Raw genomic sequence first — 23,898 nt, 5'->3', positions numbered from 1 at the left:
CTACCTGTGAAGAGAATAGATACAATACCCTCTGCGATCTACCATCAGCCACTATCATCACTGACCACCATCGTAGACCATATCCCACCCCCACCTGTCCTACTTGTGAAGAGAATAGACAGAAACCTAATAATATCCTTCCCCTATCTAATGATTTTACTATGGGTTGGTTAGTAGACTCTCAGTTACCATAACACTTAAATTTGACATCAGTAAGGCCCAAGTCATCTCGCCAAAAGCCTTGTTTTCCCTGCACTCTGGTTTGGATTCCGCGTATTCCTTTCTTGCAGTCAAAGCTCCAGGGTCCATAATCTCCCCAGGACAGGCCATTCCCCTCCAGGACAGAACCATCGGAGCAGGTGAACATGATGTTGTTGGCGGCTGTCTTATCTCTTGTATCATGAAACTCCACTCTCAACCTGAAATTTTTGAGAAATCCCGACTTACACCAGAAGATGGGTCCCCAACGGCCGAATCTATAAACAAGACAAAAAATCCAAAATGTCTGGTACATATGGCTGAATTATATCCAAGACTAAAATGTCTCTATCCTGGACAACTTCCTGTAATCTCCTGCGTTGCTTTTTCAACATGGATGCTATACTGAACCGTTATCATAGTTCCAACTCATTGTCTTCTAATGGGTCATGGCTTGGGCCAAATATAGAGATCGTGAAGGCTCCAGTATTTGGCATCATTGGTGTCTATCATAATAGTGGATGGAGTATGCGTTAAACGAACTCCGAAGGAACATGATAGATGTCTTGGTACTTACGGTCCAACAGAGGAGCTGATGGTCTTCACCACCTCCCAGGTTGATTTTTTTATGCAGTACAGTGTGATTCCATTCAAGGCTGTGTCATCTACTAGACGTCCACGCATTCGCTCCACCTAAGATTAAGAAGACCATATCATGAATAACTGGAATATAATGAATGCATAAAAATATCATTGGAAAGATCTCTGTACGGTCTACTCTTATACTCTACAAAATTCTACACGCAGCCTGAGCATTGAATTGCACGGAGGTAAAACTATGATGCATCCTGGGATTTTATCTGCCTTGGCAGCAGCTGCCTGGCACTGGTGGCTAAAGTGATGTTTACGGTCCACCAATATCCTCAAGGTAGTTTGACCTCGTTTTTAGAATTATATAACACATAATTGTAGAACTTGGTTACACAGCCCACGTGCTGAACTTATAGCTATTAGAGATGAGCGAACACTAAAATGTTCGAGGTTCGAAATTCGATTCGAACAGCCGCTCAATGTTCGTGTGTTCGAACGGGTTTCGAACCCCATTATAGTCTATGGGGAACAGATACTCGTTAAGGGGGAAACCCAAATCCGTGTCTGGAGGGTCACCAAGTCCACTATGACACCCCAGGAAATGATGCCAACACCTCTGGAATGACACTGGGACAGCAGGGGAAGCATGTCTGGGGGCATCTAACACACCAAAGACCCTCTATTACCCCAACATCACAGCCTAACAACTACACACTTTACACACTCAATACCACCTCTCTGACAGTAGGAAAACACCTTGAAACATGTGTATTTGGCACTTGCAGTGAGGAGAGCTTGTCACCAGCAGTGAATTTGGCCCTTGTAGTAAGTTGAGGTTGGCACCAACATTTGTTTTGAAAATCAGGGTGGATTGAGCCTCTAACCAGCAGAGTTTGGGCAAATTCATGGTGGAGGGAGCCTCTAAAAACCCCAGTTTGGACCAATTCATGGTGGAGGGAGACTCTAAAAACCCCAGTTTGGACCAATTCATGGTGGAGGGAGACTCTAAAAACCCCAGTTTGGACCAATTCATGGTGGAGGGAGCCTCTAAAAACCCCAGTTTGGACCAATTCATGGTGGAGGGAGCCTCTAACCAGCCCAGTTTGGACCAATTAATGGTGGAGGGAGCCTCTAAACAGCCAAGTTTTGGGAAATTCATGGTGGAGGGAGCCTCTAACCAGCCCAGTTTGGACCAATTCATGGTGGAGGGAGCCTCTAAACAGCCCAGTTTGGGCAAATTCATGGTGGAGGGAGCCTCTAACCAGCCCAGTTTGGACCAATTAATGGTGGAGGGAGCCTCTAACCAGCCCAGTTTGGACCAATTAATGGTGGAGGGAGCCTCTAACCAGCCCAGTTTGGACCAATTAATGGTGGAGGGAGCCTCTAACCAGCCCAGTTTGGACCAATTAATGGTGGAGGGAGCCTCTAACCAGCCCAGTTTGGACCAATTAATGGTGGAGGGAGCCTCTAAACAGCCAAGTTTTGGGAAATTCATGGTGGAGGGAGCCTCTAACCAGCCCAGTTTGGACCAATTCATGGTGGAGGGAGCCTCTAAACAGCCCAGTTTGGGCAAATTCATGGTGGAGGGAGCCTCTAAAAAACCCAGTTTGGACCAATTCATGGTGGAGGGAGCCTCTAATTAGCCCAGTTTGGACCAATTAATTGTGGAGGGAGCCTCTAACCAGCCCAGTTTGGACCAATTAATGGTGGAGGGAGCCTCTAACCACCCCAGTTTGGGCAAATTCATGGTGGAGGGAGCCTCTAACCAGCCCAGTTTGGACCAATTAATGGTGGAGGGAGCCTCTAACCAGCCCAGTTTGGACCAATTAATGGTGGAGGGAGCCTCTAACCACCCCAGTTTGGACCAATTCATGGTGGAGGGAGCCTCTAACCAGCCCAGTTTGGACCAATTCATGGTGGAGGGAGCCTCTAAACAGCCAAGTTTTGGGAAATTCATGGTGGAGGGAGCCTCTAACCAGCCCAGTTTGGACCAATTCATGGTGGAGGGAGCCTCTAAACAGCCCAGTTTGGGCAAATTCATGGTGGAGGGAGCCTCTAACCAGCCCAGTTTGGACCAATTAATGGTGGAGGGAGCCTCTAAACAGCCAAGTTTTGGGAAATTCATGGTGGAGGGAGCCTCTAACCAGCCCAGTTTGGACCAATTAATGGTGGAGGGAGCCTCTAACCAGCCCAGTTTGGACCAATTAATGGTGGAGGGAGCCTCTAACCAGCCCAGTTTGGACCAATTAATGGTGGAGGGAGCCTCTAACCACCCCAGTTTGGACCAATTCATGGTGGAGGGAGCCTCTAACCACCCCAGTTTGGACCAATTCATGGTGGAGGGAGCCTCTAAACAGCCCAGTTTGGGCAAATTCATGGTGGAGGGAGCCTCTAACCAGCCCAGTTTGGACCAATTAATGGTGGAGGGAGCCTCTAAACAGCCCAGTTTGGGCAAATTCATGGTGGAGGGAGCCTCTAACCAGCCCAGTTTGGACCAATTAATGGTGGAGGGAGCCTCTAAACAGCCAAGTTTTGGGAAATTCATGGTGGAGGGAGCCTCTAACCAGCCCAGTTTGGACCAATTAATGGTGGAGGGAGCCTCTAACCACCCCAGTTTGGGCAAATTCATGGTGGAGGGAGCCTCTAACCAGCCCAGTTTGGACCAATTAATGGTGGAGGGAGCCTCTAAACAGCCCAGTTTGGGCAAATTCATGGTGGAGGGAGCCTCTAAACAGCCAAGTTTTGGGAAATTCATGGTGGAGGGAGCCTCTAACCAGCCCAGTTTGGACCAATTCATGGTGGAGGGAGCCTCTAATTAGCCCAGTTTGGACCAATTAATTGTGGAGGGAGCCTCTAACCAGCCCAGTTTGGACCAATTAATGGTGGAGGGAGCCTCTAACCACCCCAGTTTGGACCAATTCATGGTGGAGGGAGCCTCTAACCACCCCAGTTTGGACCAATTCATGGTGGAGGGAGCCTCTAAACAGCCCAGTTTGGGCAAATTCATGGTGGAGGGAGCCTCTAACCAGCCCAGTTTGGACCAATTAATGGTGGAGGGAGCCTCTAAACAGCCCAGTTTGGGCAAATTCATGGTGGAGGGAGCCTCTAACCAGCCCAGTTTGGACCAATTAATGGTGGAGGGAGCCTCTAAACAGCCAAGTTTTGGGAAATTCATGGTGGAGGGAGCCTCTAACCAGCCCAGTTTGGACCAATTAATGGTGGAGGGAGCCTCTAACCACCCCAGTTTGGGCAAATTCATGGTGGAGGGAGCCTCTAACCAGCCCAGTTTGGACCAATTAATGGTGGAGGGAGCCTCTAAACAGCCCAGTTTGGGCAAATTCATGGTGGAGGGAGCCTCTAAACAGCCAAGTTTTGGGAAATTCATGGTGGAGGGAGCCTCTAACCAGCCCAGTTTGGACCAATTCATGGTGGAGGGAGCCTCTAAACAGCCCAGTTTGGGCAAATTCATGGTGGAGGGAGCCTCTAAAAAACCCAGTTTGGACCAATTCATGGTGGAGGGAGCCTCTAATTAGCCCAGTTTGGACCAATTAATTGTGGAGGGAGCCTCTAACCAGCCCAGTTTGGACCAATTAATGGTGGAGGGAGCCTCTAACCACCCCAGTTTGGGCAAATTCATGGTGGAGGGAGCCTCTAACCAGCCCAGTTTGGACCAATTAATGGTGGAGGGAGCCTCTAACCAGCCCAGTTTGGACCAATTAATGGTGGAGGGAGCCTCTAACCACCCCAGTTTGGACCAATTCATGGTGGAGGGAGCCTCTAACCAGCCCAGTTTGGACCAATTCATGGTGGAGGGAGCCTCTAAACAGCCAAGTTTTGGGAAATTCATGGTGGAGGGAGCCTCTAACCAGCCCAGTTTGGACCAATTCATGGTGGAGGGAGACTCTAAAAACCCCAGTTTGGACCAATTAATGGTGGAGGGAGCCTCTAAACAGCCAAGTTTTGGGAAATTCATGGTGGAGGGAGCCTCTAACCAGCCCAGTTTGGACCAATTAATGGTGGAGGGAGCCTCTAACCAGCCCAGTTTGGACCAATTAATGGTGGAGGGAGCCTCTAACCAGCCCAGTTTGGACCAATTAATGGTGGAGGGAGCCTCTAAACAGCCAAGTTTTGGGAAATTCATGGTGGAGGGAGCCTCTAACCAGCCCAGTTTGGACCAATTCATGGTGGAGGGAGCCTCTAAACAGCCCAGTTTGGGCAAATTCATGGTGGAGGGAGCCTCTAACCAGCCCAGTTTGGACCAATTAATGGTGGAGGGAGCCTCTAACCAGCCCAGTTTGGACCAATTCATGGTGGAGGGAGCCTCTAAACAGCCCAGTTTGGGCAAATTCATGGTGGAGGGAGCCTCTAACCAGCCCAGTTTGGACCAATTAATGGTGGAGGGAGCCTCTAACCACCCCAGTTTGGGCAAATTCATGGTGGAGGGAGCCTCTAACCAGCCCAGTTTGGACCAATTAATGGTGGAGGGAGCCTCTAAACAGCCCAGTTTGGGCAAATTCATGGTGGAGGGAGCCTCTAAACAGCCAAGTTTTGGGAAATTCATGGTGGAGGGAGCCTCTAACCACCCCAGTTTGGACCAATTCATGGTGGAGGGAGCCTCTAAACAGCCCAGTTTGGGCAAATTCATGGTGGAGGGAGCCTCTAAAAAACCCAGTTTGGACCAATTCATGGTGGAGGGAGCCTCTAAACAGCCCAGTTTGGGCAAATTCATGGTGGAGGGAGCCTCTAACCAGCAGAGTTGGGGGAAATCAGGGTGGAGGGAGCCTAGTATTAGCAGAATTGTGCAACGCTTATGGTGGATGAGTATGAGGATGCGGAGGAATTGGAGAGGTTGAGTACAGACATGGAGTTTCATGTTGGGGTGCTTTACACAGGTGGGCACAAAAATGACGGCTCTACCCAGTGGTGGTTCATTTTTATCAAAGTGAGCCGGTCGGCACTCTCAGCTGACAGACGGGTGCGCTTGTCAGTGATGATGCCACCGGCTGCACTGAACACCCTCTCAGATAGGACGCTGGCGGCAGGACAGGACAGCACCTCCAAGGCATATAGGGCAAGTTCAAGCCACAGGTCCAACTTCGACACCCAATACGTGTAGGGCGCAGAGGGGTCGGAGAGGACAGGGCTGTGGTCGGAAAGGTATTCCCGCAACATGCGCCTATACTTCTCACGCCTGGTGACACTAGGACCCTCCGTGGCGGCACTTTGGCGAGGGGGTGCCATCAAGGTGTCCCAGACCTTAGACAGTGTGCCCCTCGTTTGTGTGGACCGGTGAGAACTTGGTTGCCTACTGGAGGAACTGCCCTCCCTGCCGCCAACGTCACATGCTGGAAACATCTCCATCATATTCTGCACCAATTGCCTGTGGCAAGCATTGATGCGATTGGCCCTCCCCTCTACCGGAATAAAAGAGGAGATGTTGTTTTTATACCGGGGGTCAAGGATAGCAAAGATCCAGTACTGGTTGTCCTCCATGATTTTGACAATACGCTTGTCGGTTGTAAAGCACCCCAACATGAACTCAGCCATGTCTGCCACAGTGTTAGTTGGCATGACTCCTCTGGCCCCACCGGAAAGTTCAATCTCCATTTCCTCCTCATCCTCCATGTCTACCCATCCGCGCTGCAACAATGGGACGATTCGAAGTTGCCCGGAAGCCTCCTGTATCACCATCACATCATCGGACAACTCTTCTTCCTCCTCCTCCTCCTCCTCCTCCTCCATTAAACGCAGTGAAGCGGACAGATGTGTGGACCTACTCTCCAGCTGTGACGGATCGGATGCTATCCCTAACTCCTCTGTGTGATCTGAGTTATCCCTGATGTCAATCAGGGATTCTCTCAGAACACACAAGAGCGGGATTGTAAGGCTCACCATCGCATCCTCAGAGCTCACCCTCCTTGTGGACTCCTCAAAGACCCGTAGGATGTCACAAAGGTCTCTCATCCATGGCCACTCATGGATGTGAAACTGAGGCAGCTGACTTTGTGGCACCCTAGGGTTTTGTAGCTGGTATTCCATCAAAGGTCTCTGCTGCTCAACCACTCTATTCAACATCTGAAACGTTGAGTTCCAGCGTGTGGGGACGTCGCACAAAAGCCGGTGTTGTGGCACATGCAGGCGTTGCTGGAGAGATTTTAAGCTAGCAGCGGCTACTGTCGACTTGCGAAAGTGGGCGCACATGCGCCGCACTTTCACCAGTAGCTCTGGAACATTGGGGTAGCTCTTTAGGAAACGTTGCACCACTAGGTTGAAGACGTGGGCCAGGCATGGAACATGTTGGAGTCCGGCAAGCTCCAGAGCTGCTACCAGGTTCCGGCCGTTATCACAAACGACCATGCCTGGGCCCAGGTGCAGCGGCTCAAACCATATTGCCGTCTCATCGAGGAGGGCATCCCTCACCTCGGAGGCAGTGTGCTGTCTGTCCCCCAAGCTGATCAGCTTCAGCACAGCCTGCTGACGTCTACCAACGCCAGTGCTGCAACGTTTCCAACTCGTAGCTGGGGTCAATCTAACAGCGGAGGAGGAGGCGGTGGCGGAGGAGGAGGCGGTGGCGGAGGAGGAGGCGGTAGAGGAGGAGGAGGAGGAGGGGGGTGTTCTTCTCGTGTCCCTGCCAGGAATGTTAGGCGGGGAGACGAGGTACACCGGGCCAGTTTGGGAAGCAGTCCCAGCCTCAACTACATTCACCCAGTGTGCCGTCAGTGAAATGTAGCGTCCCTGTCCGCATGCACTTGTCCACGCGTCGGTGGTCAAGTGGACCTTTGTGCAAAGCGCGGAACTAAGGGCCCGCCTGATGTTGAGTGACACGTGCTGGTGCAAGGCGGGGACGGCACACCGGGAGAAGTAGTGACGGCTAGGGACGGCATAGCGAGGTGCCGCAGTTGCCATCAGGTCCAGGAAGGCGGGAGTTTCAACAAGCCGGAACGCCAACATCTCCTGGGCCAGCAGTTTAGCGATGTTGGCGTTCAAGGCTTGCGCGTGTGGGTGGTTAGCAGTGTATTTCTGCCGCCGCTCCAATGTCTGAGAGATGGTGGGTTGTTGTAAAGAAACGCCTGATGGTGCCTTTGATGGTGCAGGAGAAGGAGATAAGACAGGACCAGGGGAGGATGAGGTAGAAGTCAACAAAGTGGCGGAGGCAGATGAAGTGGTGTCCTGGCTCGTCCTCTGGAGTGCATCGCCAGCACAGTCAGCAGTGGCAGTGGCAGAGGCAGAGGCAGAGGCAGTGGCAGTGGCGTGAACGGCAGTCGGCCTTTGTCCTGCCGTTGCTGCCTGCCACTGATTCCAGTGCTTGGATTCCAAATGACGGCGCATTGAAGTGGTGGACAGGTTGCTCTTCTCAGAGCCCCTAATCAATTTCAAGAGGCAAATTGTGCAGACAACACTATATCTGTCCTCGGCGCATTCCTTGAAAAAACTCCACACCTTCGAGAAACGTGCCCTCGAGGTGGGAGTTTTTCGGGGCTGGGTACGAACTGGAACATCTTGGGAGATTCCGGGTGTGGCCTGGCTTCGCCTAAGCTGCTGACCTCTGCCTCTGCCTCTAGCTACCCTTTTTGGTGCTGCACCTGCCTCAACATCCACACTACTTTCCCCGCTTGACATCCCCCCTGTCCAGGTCGGGTCAGTGTCCTCATCATCCACCACTTCCTCTTCCAACTCCTGTCTCATCTCCTCCTCCCGCACAATGCGCCGGTCAACTGGATGCCCTGACGGCAACTGCGTCACATCATCGTCGATGAGGGTGGGTTGCTGGTCATCCACCACCAAATCGAACGGAGATGGAGGAGACTCTAGTGTTTGAGCATCTGGATACAGATGCTCCTCTGTTAGGTTCGTGGAATCGTGACGTGGAGAGGCAGGTTGAGGGACAATGAAAGGAGCGGAGAACAGCTCTGGGGAGCAGGGACAGTTTGGGTTATTGTTCTGTAAAGCTTCGGAATTTTGGGAGGAAGGAAGACAAGACTGTTGGGTAATAGGAGGAGAGGAGGCAGAGTCTGACTGGCTGCTGGACAATGTGCTGTAAGCGTTCTCTGACAGCCATTGCAAGACCTGTTCCTGGTTCTCGGGCCTACTAAGGTTTGTACCCTGCAGTTTAGTTAATGTGGCAAGCAACCCTGGCACTGTGGAGTGGCGCAATGCTTGCTGCCCCACAGGAGTAGGCACGGGACGCCCTGTGGCTTCACTGCTACCTTGCTCCCCAGAACCATTCCCCCGACCTCGCCCACGGCCTCGTCCACGTCCCTTTCCGGGAGCCTTGCGCATTTTGAATTCCTAGTTAGAAATTGGCACTGTATACCAGTAGTAAAAATTGTGGGTGCACGTAACCCCAATATATTCTTTGAATTCCCAGTCAGACACTGGCACTATATGGCAGTAGCAAGAAATGAGGGTATTTGTATTCCCAATATATTCTTTGAATTCCCAGTCAGACAATGGCACTGTATACCAGTAGTAAAAATTGTGGGTGCACGTAACCCCAATATATTCTTTGAATTCCCAGTCAGACACTGGCACTATATGGCAGTAGCAAGAAATGAGGGTATTTGTATTCCCAATATATTCTTTGAATTCCCAGTCAGACAATGGCACTGTATACCAGTAGTAAAAATTGTGGGTGCACGTAACCCCAATATATTCTTTGAATTCCCAGTCAGAAACTGGCACTATATGGCAGTAGCAAGAAATGAGGGTATTTGTATTCCCAATATACTCTTTGAATTCCCAGTCAGACAATGGCACTGTATACCAGTAGTAAAAATTGTGGGTGCACGTAACCCCAATATATTCTTTGAATTCCCAGTCAGACACTGGCACTATATGGCAGTAGCAAGAAATGAGGGTATTTGTATTCCCAATATATTCTTTGAATTCCCAGTCAGACAATGGCACTGTATACCAGTAGTAAAAATTGTGGGTGCACGTAACCCCAATATATTCTTTGAATTACCAGTCAGAAACTGGCACTATATGGCAGTAGCAAGAAATGAGGGTATTTATAACCCCAATATATTCTTTGAATTCCCAGTCAGACAATGGCACTGTATACCAGTAGTAAAAATTGTGGGTGCACGTAACCCCAATATATTCTTTGAATTCCCAGTCAGAAACTGGCACTATATGGCAGTAGCAAGAAATGAGGGTATTTGTATTCCCAATATACTCTTTGAATTCCCAGTCAGACAATGGCACTGTATACCAGTAGTAAAAATTGTGGGTGCACGTAACCCCAATATATTCTTTGAATTCCCAGTCAGAAACTGGCACTATATGGCAGTAGCAAGAAATGAGGGTATTTGTATTCCCAATATACTCTTTGAATTCCCAGTCAGACAATGGCACTGTATACCAGTAGTAAAAATTGTGGGTGCACGTAACCCCAATATATTCTTTGAATTCCCAGTCAGAAACTGGCACTATATGGCAGTAGCAAGAAATGAGGGTATTTGTATTCCCAATATACTCTTTGAATTCCCAGTCAGACAATGGCACTGTATACCAGTAGTAAAAATTGTGGGTGCACGTAACCCCAATATATTCTTTGAATTACCAGTCAGAAACTGGCACTATATGGCAGTAGCAAGAAATGAGGGTATTTATAACCCCAATATATTCTTTGAATTCCCAGTCAGACAATGGCACTGTATACCAGTAGTAAAAATTGTGGGTGCACGTAACCCCAATATATTCTTTGAATTCCCAGTCAGAAACTGGCACTATATGGCAGTAGCAAGAAATGAGGGTATTTGTATTCCCAATATACTCTTTGAATTCCCAGTCAGACAATGGCACTGTATACCAGTAGTAAAAATTGTGGGTGCACGTAACCCCAATATATTCTTTGAATTCCCAGTCAGAAACTGGCACTATATGGCAGTAGCAAGAAATGAGGGTATTTGTATTCCCAATATACTCTTTGAATTCCCAGTCAGACAATGGCACTGTATACCAGTAGTAAAAATTGTGGGTGCACGTAACCCCAATATATTCTTTGAATTCCCAGTCAGAAACTGGCACTATATGGCAGTAGCAAGAAATGAGGGTATTTGTATTCCCAATATACTCTTTGAATTCCCAGTCAGACAATGGCACTGTATACCAGTAGTAAAAATTGTGGGTGCACGTAACCCCAATATATTCTTTGAATTCCCAGTCAGAAACTGGCACTATATGGCAGTAGCAAGAAATGAGGGTATTTGTATTCCCAATATACTCTTTGAATTCCCAGTCAGACAATGGCACTGTATACCAGTAGTAAAAATTGTGGGTGCACGTAACCCCAATATATTCTTTGAATTCCCAGTCAGAAACTGGCACTATATGGCAGTAGCAAGAAATGAGGGTATTTGTATTCCCAATATACTCTTTGAATTCCCAGTCAGACAATGGCACTGTATACCAGTAGTAAAAATTGTGGGTGCACGTAACCCCAATATATTCTTTGAATTCCCAGTCAGACACTGGCACTATATGGCAGTAGCAAGAAATGAGGGTATTTGTATTCCCAATATACTCTTTGAATTCCCAGTCAGACAATGGCACTGTATACCAGTAGTAAAAATTGTGGGTGCACGTAACCCCAATATATTCTTTGAATTCCCAGTCAGAAACTGGCACTATATGGCAGTAGCAAGAAATGAGGGTATTTGTATTCCCAATATACTCTTTGAATTCCCAGTCAGACAATGGCACTGTATACCAGTAGTAAAAATTGTGGGTGCACGTAACCCCAATATATTCTTTGAATTCCCAGTCAGACACTGGCACTATATGGCAGTAGCAAGAAATGAGGGTATTTGTATTCCCAATATATTCTTTGAATTCCCAGTCAGACAATGGCACTGTATACCAGTAGTAAAAATTGTGGGTGCACGTAACCCCAATATATTCTTTGAATTACCAGTCAGAAACTGGCACTATATGGCAGTAGCAAGAAATGAGGGTATTTGTATTCCCAATATATTCTTTGAATTCCCAGTCAGACAATGGCACTGTATACCAGTAGTAAAAATTGTGGGTGTATATAGCCCCAATTCTATTGCTAGGGGACTTGCAGGGTATTTCTGGGGTGAAGGTGGGGGGGCACACCGTTGGAACGGGTATCGGGGTATATATCGGGTATACGGGAATACACTGACAGTGTATTCCATTCAGGATCCTGGGAAAGCTGGGTTGCGGCGATTGAGCCCGTCAGTGCCACGTTACACTGACAAGCTTCTCCCTGGAATTTAGCTCTTACAAGAGCTGTTGGTTGTCTTCTCCTTCCTATCCTAGCCTGTCCCTGCCTACCCAGAATCTAAGCCCTAGCTAGCTGGACGGAAACCTCCGTCCTCGGTGAATTGCAAGCTCAGAATGACGCGAAGCTGGGCGTCGCTGTTCTTTTAAATTAGAGGTCACATGTTTTCGGCAGCCAATGGGTTTTGCCTACTTTTTTCAACGTCACCGGTGTCGTAGTTCCTGTCCCACCTACCCTGTGCTGTTATTGGAGCAAAAAAGGCGCCAGGGAAGGTGGGAGGGGAATCGAGTAATGGCGCACTTTACCACGCGGTGTTCGATTCGATTCGAACATGCCGAACAGCCTAATATCCGATCGAACATGAGTTCGATAGAACACTGTTCGCTCATCTCTAATAGCTATTAGAGATGAGCGAACAGTGTTCTATCGAACTCATGTTCGATCGGATATTAGGCTGTTCGGCATGTTCGAATCGAATCGAACACCGCGTGGTAAAGTGCGCCATTACTCGATTCCCCTCCCACCTTCCCTGGCGCCTTTTTTGCTCCAATAACAGCGCAGGGTAGGTGGGACAGGAACTACGACACCGGTGACGTTGAAAAAAGTAGGCAAAACCCATTGGCTGCCGAAAACATGTGACCTCTAATTTAAAAGAACAGCGCCGCCCAGCTTCGCGTCATTCTGAGCTTGCAATTCACCGAGGACGGAGGTTTCCGTCCAGCTAGCTAGGGCTTAGATTCTGGGTAGGCAGGGACAGGCTAGGATAGGAAGGAGAAGACAACCACAACAGCTCTTATAAGAGCTAAATTCCAGGGAGAAGCTTGTCAGTGTAACGTGGCACTGACGGGCTCAATCGCCGCAACCCAGCTTTCCCAGGATCCTGAATGGAATACACTGTCAGTGTATTCCCGTATACCCGATATATACCCCCGATACCCGTTCCAACGGTGTGCCCCCCCACCTTCACCCCAGAAATACCCTGCAAGTCCCCTAGCAATAGAATTGGGGCTATATACACCCACTATTTTTGCTACTGCCATATAGTGCCATTGTCTCACTGGGAATTCAAAGAATATATTGGGCTTACATATAACTTCAATTCCAGGGAGAAGCTTGTCAGTGTAACGTGGAACTGACGGGCTCAATCGCCGCAACCCAGCTTTTCCAGGATCCTGAATGGAACACACTGACAGTGTATTCCCGTATACCCCATATATACACCCCAAATCACCGTTCCAACGGTGTGCCCCCCCACCTTCACCCCAGAAATACCCTGCAAGTCCCCTAGCAATAGAATTGGGGCTATATACACCCACAATTTTTGCTACTGGTATATAGTGCCATTGTCTGACTGGGAATTCAAAGAATATATTGGGGTTATAAATACCCTCATTTCTTGCTACTGGTATATAGTGCCAGTTTCTGACTGGGAATTCAAAGAATATATTGGGGTTACGTGCACCCACAATTTTTACTACTGGTATACAGTGCCATTGTCTGACTGGGAATTCAAAGAATATATGGGGGTTATGTGCACCCACAATTTTTACTACTGGTATACAGTGCCAGTTTCTGACTGGGAATTCAAAGAATATATTGGGGTTACGTGCACCCACAATTTTTACTACTGGTATATAGTGCCAATTTCTAACTGGGAATTCAAAATGCGCAAGGCTCCCGGAAAGGGACGTGGACGAGGCCGTGGGCGAGGTCGGAGGAATGGTTCTGGGGAGCAAGGTAGCAGTGAAGCCACAGGGCGTCCCGTGCCTACTCCTGTGGGGCAGCAAGCATTGCGCCACTCCACAGTGCCAGGGTTGCTTGCCACATTAACTAAACTGCAGGGTACAAACCTTAGTAGGCCCGAGAACCAGGAACAGGTCTTGCAATGGCTGTCAGAGAACGCTTACAGCACATTGTCCAGCAGCCAGTCAGACTCTGCCTCCTCTCCTCCTATTACCCAACAGTCTTGTCCTCCTTCCTCCCAAAATTCCCAAGCTTCACAGAACAATAACCCCAAATGTCCCTGCTCCCCAGAGCTGTTCTCCGCTCCTTTCATTGTCCCTCAACCTGCCTCTCCACGTCACGATTCCACGAACCTAACAGAGGAGCATCTGTGTCCAGATGCTCAAACACTAGAGTCTCCTCCATCTCCGTTCGATTTGGTGGTGGATGACCAGCAACCCACCCTCATCGACGATGATGTGACGCAGTTGCCGTCAGGGCATCCAGTTGACCGGCGCATTGTGCGGGAGGAGGAGATGAGACAGGAGTTGGAAGAGGAAGTGGTGGATGATGAGGACACTGACCCGACCTGGACAGGGGGGATGTCAAGCGGGGAAAGTAGTGTGGATGTTGAGGCAAGTGCAGCACCAAAAAGGGTAGCTAGAGGCAGAGGTCAGCAGCTTAGGCGAAGCCAGGCCACACCCGGAATCTCCCAAGATGTTCCAGTTCGTACCCAGCCCCGAAAAACTCCCACCTCGAGGGCACGTTTCTCGAAGGTGTGGAGTTTTTTCAAGGAATGCGCCGAGGACAGATATAGTGTTGTCTGCACAATTTGCCTCTCGAAATTGATTAGGGGCTCTGAGAAGAGCAACCTGTCCACCACTTCAATGCGCCGTCATTTGGAATCCAAGCACTGGAATCAGTGGCAGGCAGCAACGGCAGGACAAAGGCCGCCTGCCGTTCACGCCACTGCCACTGCCTCTGCCACTGCCTCTGCCTCTGCCACTGCCACTGCTGACTGTGCTGGCGATGCACTCCAGAGGACGAGCCAGGACACCACTTCATCTGCCTCCGCCACTTTGTTGACTTCTCCCTCATCCTCCCCTGTTCCTGTCTTATCTCCTTCTCCTGCACCATCAAAGGCACCATCAGGCGCTTCTTTACAACAACCCACCATCTCTCAGACATTGGAGCGGCGGCAGAAATACACTGCTAACCACCCACACGCGCAAGCCTTGAACGCCAACATCGCTAAACTGCTGGCCCAGGAGATGTTGGCGTTCCGGCTTGTTGAAACTCCCGCCTTCCTGGACCTGATGGCAACTGCGGCACCTCGCTATGCCGTCCCTAGCCGTCACTACTTCTCCCGGTGTGCCGTCCCCGCCTTGCACCAGCACGTGTCACTCAACATCATGCGGGCCCTTAGTTCCGCGCTTTGCACAAAGGTCCACTTGACCACCGACGCGTGGACAAGTGCATGCGGACAGGGACGCTACATTTCACTGACGGCACACTGGGTGAATGTAGTTGAGGCTGGGACTGCTTCCCAAACTGGCCCGGTGTACCTCGTCTCCCCGCCTAACATTCCTGGCAGGGACACGAGAAGAACACCCCCCTCCTCCTCCTCCTCCTCTACCGCCTCCTCCTCCGCCACCGCCTCCTCCTCCGCCACCGCCTCCTCCTCCGCTGTTAGATTGACCCCAGCTACGAGTTGGAAACGTTGCAGCACTGGCGTTGGTAGACGTCAGCAGGCTGTGCTGAAGCTGATCAGCTTGGGGGACAGACAGCACACTGCCTCCGAGGTGAGGGATGCCCTCCTCGATGAGACGGCAATATGGTTTGAGCCGCTGCACCTGGGCCCAGGCATGGTCGTTTGTGATAACAGCCGGAACCTGGTAGCAGCTCTGGAGCTTGCCGGACTCCAACATGTTCCATGCCTGGCCCACGTCTTCAACCTAGTGGTGCAACGTTTCCTAAAGAGCTACCCCAATGTTCCAGAGCTACTGGTGAAAGTGCGGCGCATGTGCGCCCACTTTCGCAAGTCGACAGTAGCCGCTGCTAGCTTAAAATCTCTCCAGCAACGCCTGCATGTGCCACAACACCGGCTTTTGTGCGACGTCCCCACACGCTGGAACTCAATGTTTCAGATGTTGAATAGAGTGGTTGAGCAGCAGAGACCTTTGATGGAATACCAGCTACAAAACCCTAGGGTGCCACAAAGTCAGCTGCCTCAGTTTCACATCCATGAGTGGCCATGGATGAGAGACCTTTGTGACATCCTACGGGTCTTTGAGGAGTCCACAAGGAGGGTGAGCTCTGAAGATGCGATGGTGAGCCTTACAATCCCGCTCTTGTGTGTTCTGAGAGAATCCCTGATTGACATCAGGGATAACTCAGATCACACAGAGGAGTTAGGGATAGCATCCGATCCGTCACAGCTGGAGAGTAGGTCCACACATCTGTCCGCTTCATCGCGTTTAATGGAGGAGGAGGAGGAGGAGGAAGAAGAGTTGTCCGATGATGTGATGGTGATACAGGAGGCTTCCGGGCAACTTCGAATCGTCCCATTGTTGCAGCGCGGATGGGTAGACATGGACGATGAGGAGGAAATGGAGATTGAACTTTCCGGTGGGGCCAGAGGAGTCATGCCAACTAACACTGTGGCAGACATGGCTGAGTTCATGTTGGGGTGCTTTACAACCGACAAGTGTATTGTCAAAATCATGGAGGACAACCAGTACTGGATCTTTGCTATCCTTGACCCCCGGTATAAAAACAACATCTCGTCTTTTATTCCGGTAGAGGGGAGGGCCAATCGCATCAATGCTTGCCACAGGCAATTGGTGCAGAATATGATGGAGATGTTTCCAGCATGTGACGTTGGCGGCAGGGAGGGCAGTTCCTCCAGTAGGCAACCAAGTTCTTACCGGTCCACACAAACGAGGGGCACACTGTCTAAGGTCTGGGACACCTTGATGGCACCCCCTCGCCAAAGTGCCGCCACGGAGGGTCCTAGTGTCACCAGGCGTGAGAAGTATAGGCGCATGTTGCGGGAATACCTTTCCGACCACAGCCCTGTCCTCTCCGACCCCTCTGCGCCCTACACGTATTGGGTGTCGAAGTTGGACCTGTGGCTTGAACTTGCCCTATATGCCTTGGAGGTGCTGTCCTGTCCTGCCGCCAGCGTCCTATCTGAGAGGGTGTTCAGTGCAGCCGGTGGCATCATCACTGACAAGCGCACCCGTCTGTCAGCTGAGAGTGCCGACCGGCTCACTTTGATAAAAATGAACCACCACTGGATAGAGCCTTCATTTTTGGGCCCACCTGTGTAAAGCACCCCAACATGAAACTCCATGTCTGTACTCAACCTCTCCAATTCCTCCGCATCCTCATACTCATCCACCATAAGCGTTGCACAATTCTGCTAATACTAGGCTCCCTCCAACATGATTTCCCCCAACTCTGCTGGTTAGAGGCTCCCTCCACCCTGCTTTCCCACAACTCTGCTGGTTAGAGGCTCCCTCCACCCTGATTTCCACCAACTCTGCTGGTTAGAGGCTCCCTCCACCATGAATTGGTCCAAACTGGGCTGTTTAGCGGCTCCCTCCACCATGAATTGGTCCAAACTGGGGTTTTTAGAGGCTCCCTCCACCATGAATTGGTCCAAACTGGGGTTTTTAGAGGCTCTCTCCACCATGAATTGGTCCAAACTGGGCTGGTTAGAGGCTCCCTCCACCATGAATTTGCCCAAACTGGCCGGTTTAGAGGCTCCCTCCACCATGAATTTGCCCAAACTGGCCTGTTTAGAGGCTCCCTCCACCATGAATTGGTCCAAACTGGGGTTTTTAGAGGCTCTCTCCACCATGAATTGGTCCAAACTGGGCTGTGTAGAGGCTCCCTCCACCATGAATTGGTCCAAACTGGGGTTTTTAGAGGCTCCCTCCACCATGAATTGGTCCAAACTGGGGTTTTTAGAGGCTCCCTCCATCATGAATTGGTCCAAACTGGGGTTTTTAGAGGCTCCCTCCACCATGAATTGGTCCAAACTGGGGTTTTTAGAGGCTCCCTCCACCATGAATTTGCCCAAACTGGGCTGTTTAGAGGCTCCCTCCACCATGAATTTGCCCAAACTGGGCTGTTTAGAGGCTCCCTCCATCATGAATTGGTCCAAACTGGGGTTTTTAGAGGCTCCCTCCACCATGAATTGGTCCAAACTGGGGTTTTTAGAGGCTCCCTCCACCATGAATTGGTCCAAACTGGGCTGTTTAGAGGCTCCCTCCACCATGAATTGGTCCAAACTGGGGTTTTTAGAGGCTCCCTCCACCATGAATTTGCCCAAACTGGCCTGTTTAGAGGCTCCCTCCACCATGAATTGGTCCAAACTGGGGTTTTTAGAGGCTCTCTCCACCATGAATTGGTCCAAACTGGGCTGGTTAGAGGCTCCCTCCACCATGAATTTGCCCAAACTGGCCTGTTTAGAGGCTCCCTCCACCATGAATTTGCCCAAACTGGCCTGTTTAGAGGCTCCCTCCACCATGAATTGGTCCAAACTGGGGTTTTTAGAGGCTCTCTCCACCATGAATTGGTCCAAACTGGGCTGTTTAGAGGCTCCCTCCATCATGAATTGGTCCAAACTGGGGTTTTTAGAGGCTCCCTCCACCATGAATTGGTCCAAACTGGGGTTTTTAGAGGCTCCCTCCACCATGAATTGGTCCAAACTGGGGTTTTTAGAGGCTCCCTCCACCATGAATTTGCCCAAACTGGGCTGTTTAGAGGCTCCCTCCACCATGAATTTGCCCAAACTGGGCTGTTTAGAGGCTCCCTCCATCATGAATTGGTCCAAACTGGGGTTTTTAGAGGCTCCCTCCACCATGAATTTGTCCAAACTGGGGTTTTTAGAGGCTTCCTCCACCATGAATTGGTCCAAATTGGGGTTTTTAGAGGCTCCCTCCACCATGAATTTGCCCAAACTGGGCTGTTTAGAGGCTCCCTCCACCATGAATTTGCCCAAACTGGGCTGTTTAGAGGCTCCCTCCATCATGAATTGGTCCAAACTGGGGTTTTTAGAGGCTCCCTCCACCATGAATTGGTCCAAACTGGGGTTTTTAGAGGCTCCCTCCACCATGAATTGGTCCAAACTGGGCTGTTTAGAGGCTCCCTCCACCATGAATTGGTCCAAACTGGGGTTTTTAGAGGCTCCCTCCACCATGAATTTGCCCAAACTGGCCTGTTTAGAGGCTCCCTCCACCATGAATTGGTCCAAACTGGGGTTTTTAGAGGCTCTCTCCACCATGAATTGGTCCAAACTGGGCTGGTTAGAGGCTCCCTCCACCATGAATTTGCCCAAACTGGCCTGTTTAGAGTCTCCCTCCACCATGAATTTGCCCAAACTGGCCTGTTTAGAGGCTCCCTCCACCATGAATTTGCCCAAACTGGCCTGTTTAGAGGCTCCCTCCACCATGAATTGGTCCAAACTGGGGTTTTTAGAGGCTCCCTCCACCATGAATTGGTCCAAACTGGGCTGTTTAGAGGCTCCCTCCACCATGAATTGGTCCAAACTGGGGTTTTTAGAGGCTCTCTCCACCATGAATTGGTCCAAACTGGGCTGTTTAGAGGCTCCCTCCATCATGAATTGGTCCAAACTGGGGTTTTTAGAGGCTCCCTCCACCATGAATTGGTCCAAACTGGGGTTTTTAGAGGCTCCCTCCACCATGAATTGGTCCAAACTGGGGTTTTTAGAGGCTCCCTCCACCATGAATTGGTCCAAACTGGGCTGGTTAGAGGCTCCCTCCACCATGAATTTGCCCAAACTGGCCTGTTTAGAGGCTCCCTCCACCATGAATTTGCCCAAACTGGCCTGTTTAGAGGCTCCCTCCACCATGAATTGGTCCAAACTGGGGTTTTTAGAGGCTCTCTCCACCATGAATTGGTCCAAACTGGGCTGTTTAGAGGCTCCCTCCATCATGAATTGGTCCAAACTGGGGTTTTTAGAGGCTCCCTCCACCATGAATTGGTCCAAACTGGGGTTTTTAGAGGCTCCCTCCACCATGAATTGGTCCAAACTGGGGTTTTTAGAGGCTCCCTCCACCATGAATTTGCCCAAACTGGGCTGTTTAGAGGCTCCCTCCACCATGAATTTGCCCAAACTGGGCTGTTTAGAGGCTCCCTCCATCATGAATTGGTCCAAACTGGGGTTTTTAGAGGCTCCCTCCACCATGAATTGGTCCAAACTGGGGTTTTTAGAGGCTCCCTCCACCATGAATTGGTCCAAACTGGGCTGTTTAGAGGCTCCCTCCACCATGAATTGGTCCAAACTGGGGTTTTTAGAGGCTCTCTCCACCATGAATTGGTCCAAACTGGGCTGTTTAGAGGCTCCCTCCATCATGAATTGGTCCAAACTGGGGTTTTTAGAGGCTCCCTCCACCATGAATTGGTCCAAACTGGGGTTTTTAGAGGCTCCCTCCACCATGAATTGGTCCAAACTGGGCTGTTTAGAGGCTCCCTCCACCATGAATTGGTCCAAACTGGGGTTTTTAGAGGCTCCCTCCACCATGAATTTGCCCAAACTGGCCTGTTTAGAGGCTCCCTCCACCATGAATTTGCCCAAACTGGGCTGTTTAGAGGCTCCCTCCACCATGAATTGGTCCAAACTGGGGTTTTTAGAGGCTCCCTCCACCATGAATTGGTCCAAACTGGGGGTTTTTAGAGGCTCCCTCCACCATGAATTTGCCCAAACTGGGCTGTTTAGAGGCTCCCTCCACCATGAACTGGTCCAAACTGGGCTGTTTAGAGGCTCCCTCCACCATGAATTTGCCCAAACTGGGGTTTTTAGAGGCTCCCTCCACCATGAATTTGCCCAAACTGGGCTGGTTAGAGGCTCCCTCCACCATGAATTTGCCCAAACTGGGCTGTTTAGAGGCTCCCTCCACCATGAATTGGTCCAAACTGGGCTGTTTAGAGGCTCCCTCCACCATGAATTGGTCCAAACTGGGTTTTTTAGAGGCTCCCTCCACCATGAATTGGTCCAAACTGGGGTTTTTAGAGGCTCCCTCCACCATGAATTGGTCCAAACTGGGCTGTTTAGAGGCTCCCTCCACCATGAATTGGTCCAAACTGGGCTGTTTAGAGGCTCCCTCCACCATGAATTTGCCCAAACTCTGCTGGTTAGAGGCTCCCTCCACCATGAATTTGCCCAAACTCTGCTGGTTAGAGGCTCAATCCACCCTGATTTTCAAAACAAATGTTGGTGCCAACCTCAACTTACTACAAGGGCCAAATTCACTGCTGGTGACAAGCTCTCCTCACTGCAAGTGCCAAATACACATGTTTCAAGGTGTTTTCCTACTGTCAGAGAGGTGGTATTGAGTGTATAAAGTGTGTAGTTGTTAGGCTGTGATGTTGGGGTAATAGAGGGTCTTTGGTGTGTTAGATGCCCCCAGACATGCTTCCCCTGCTGTCCCAGTGTCATTCCAGAGGTGTTGGCATCATTTCCTGGGGTGTCATAGTGGACTTGGTGACCCTCCAGACACGGATTTGGGTTTCCCCCTTAACGAGTATCTGTTCCCCATAGACTATAATGGGGTTCGAAACCCGTTCGAACACACGAACATTGAGCGGCTGTTCGAATCGAATTTCGAACCTCGAACATTTTAGTGTTCGCTCATCTCTAATAGCTATCCATATTAAAGACAACCTTTCATGTTCCCGTGAAAGTGCAGTTTATATACTGCTAGAGAGCTGACTGTACTCTAACATAGCCCTATACTTTCAGAGGGCACGTTCCTTACCACCCAGCCATGACAGATGACGCTGATCTGTAAGGAACGCCTTTCTGACAGTGGGGAGATATCGGTGCCAAAACTAACGGGACTATCTCTATCACTGGGGCACATACCGGGAAAGATGACTGAATTCAGTTCATTGTAAGCTTTCTAGTGAAATATAAACACACACTTCAATTAGGACATGAAAGGTCCTCTTTAAAGTCCATGGGTCGTTTCCTTGCCTAAGTTTCCAGGCTCTGGACCCAAACTTTGTCCCTACTTATACACCGATATTAGTCCCTAAAAACCATAGTCTACGTCCTGCCTTAACCTGGCATGCCAGAGTCAATGGATCTTATTTAGAGTCTTCCATGCATTGCTTACTTGAAGTTTGAAGCCTCGCACTTCTGTTCCTTCATCACATTCTTCCATGACACCCCAGTCTCCCGAGGGATCTCCATTTGGAACAGATATGGTGGATTGAGGAGCCACTAGGTTCGTTAGAGTCACCAAGAGCAGAAGGACGGGCAACATCATGTCTTCAGTATGAAGGTGTCACCATGTATGGATGAGATGGAATCTGGTGGTAGATGGTCATGGCTTCTATTTATATATTTTATGAAGAACTTAGCCAGTTACCAAGTATAACATCTGCCTTCCTGATTCCAATGATCATAAGGAGATTATCATTTATGAGAAATCTTTTTGGTCAATATTTGTTCTTGGGATAATTTTGTAGATCACTGTGATGAAATCCCTACTTGTATCTACTTCTCAGTGAATTGTATCGCGGATGTGTATGTATATGTGGAGTGTATGATGTCTTCAAGAGTAAAATATTCTTAACTTTTTAGGACTGATGATCCCAATGGTAACGACTGGACGTCGCAGGAGAAGTTTACGGCCTTGATCTGTCCAGATTTGGCATGGAGTCCACTCTGTCTGTTCTACTGATATTGGTCTCTTCTAGGGTTGAGCCGAACTTCAGATCTCAGGATTGATTTTAAAATACAATTTCATATCATTTTCCAGCCAATCCTGATCGTGAAATTTACTCGATCGCCAATGGGAATCCGATCTTTTCCGATCCCGATCGCTCAACTGTAGTCAATGGTTCTCAATGGCAAAAGTCACTTTTAGGGTTGAGCCCATCTTGAGATAACCTCCAACCTCAATCCCACTGGAAAAGATTGGGATCAGAATTCCGATGGCGATCGTGAAATTTACTCGATCGCCGATTGGAATCCGATCTTTCCCGATCCCGATCGTTCAACCCTAGTCTCTTCTCAAACCTGGTGGTCCTACGGGCTCTCACACCTTCCTTGACTGTGCCAATCACAGTCAGGGAGCCCAAAAGAGGTGAGGGAAAGTGAGTATCAGAGATGGGCAAACTGATTTGTTCCACCCAAATATTCCAAATTGTTTAACAAAACCGAAGAATTGGGGATTTGTCTTGGATGAACTAAAATGGCTGCTGAAATATGCATTGCAGTAAACTAGTATACTCTTGAGCCTGTTGAGACCCTACAGTATAATAGGTGGTTGCCCAGTGGAGGTGAAAATAAAAAATATAAAACCTTATTTTATTAACCCCATACTTTCCTTCCCTCAATCTTTATTGGACCTTCTCACAGAGTTTGGTATTCTCCTGGTGACATCATGGCCCATGGTCACCACTGAGGCCTCAATCATAGGTCCCAGTGTTGACCCTGGGTGCAAGACATCACCAAACAAACCAAGAGAGAGACCTGGGCACTGCATTGAAGCCTTCCCTGGGCCACCATCTATTATACTTTGAGGTCTTAAGAGATATCATGGTATAATCATTTCACTTCCGGTTCATACCAAACTTTTTTGACCCCAAACGAATCACGTACCCAACCCAACCCAAGTGGAAAATAAACCAATCTTGGGAGCTTTGCTCATCTCTATTTGATATGGGTGTTTTTTAATCGTCCACACTGGGGCTCTGCTTATTATACTTTGGAGTCTGAAGACACCATGAACTGTGATCATAGGACTCCCAGGTCAGACTAAACAAGTTAGGTCCGAAATTAAACTGGTGGGTGAATCTCGGAATTAAAATTTTGCAAAGTCTGCCCATCTATGGTTAAGGATTAGAGATGAGTGAACAGCGTTCGATCGTGTACATGTTTGATCGGATATCAGGCTGTTCGAGATGTTTGATTGGAGTCGAACACCAGGTGGCAAACTCACTAAAAATTTGATTCCCCTCCCACCTTCCCTGGCACGTTTTTTGCACCAATAACAGCGCAGGGGAGGTGGGACAGGAACTATGACAACGTAGGCATTGAAAAAAGTAATTGGCTGGCTAATTCAGCAAAGCTGAGTGTGCAGCAGGGTTCAGCGTAC

At 49.5% G+C, this 23,898-nt stretch overlaps 2 pseudogenes; both read right to left on the bottom strand.

Moving 5' to 3' along the window:
- The window catches only part of LOC142204380 (NACHT, LRR and PYD domains-containing protein 12-like), a 997,553-nt pseudogene that overhangs the window by 457,942 nt on the left and 515,713 nt on the right, over nucleotides 1-23,898 (bottom strand).
- LOC142204667 (vitelline membrane outer layer protein 1 homolog) lies at nucleotides 26-22,123 on the bottom strand (annotated as a pseudogene).

Source organism: Leptodactylus fuscus, chromosome 5, assembly GCF_031893055.1.
Source record: "Leptodactylus fuscus isolate aLepFus1 chromosome 5, aLepFus1.hap2, whole genome shotgun sequence".
Lineage (NCBI taxonomy): Eukaryota > Metazoa > Chordata > Amphibia > Anura > Leptodactylidae > Leptodactylus > Leptodactylus fuscus.
Note: the sequence above shows the minus strand (reverse complement) of the source record. Positions and strands in the feature narration are given on the sequence as shown.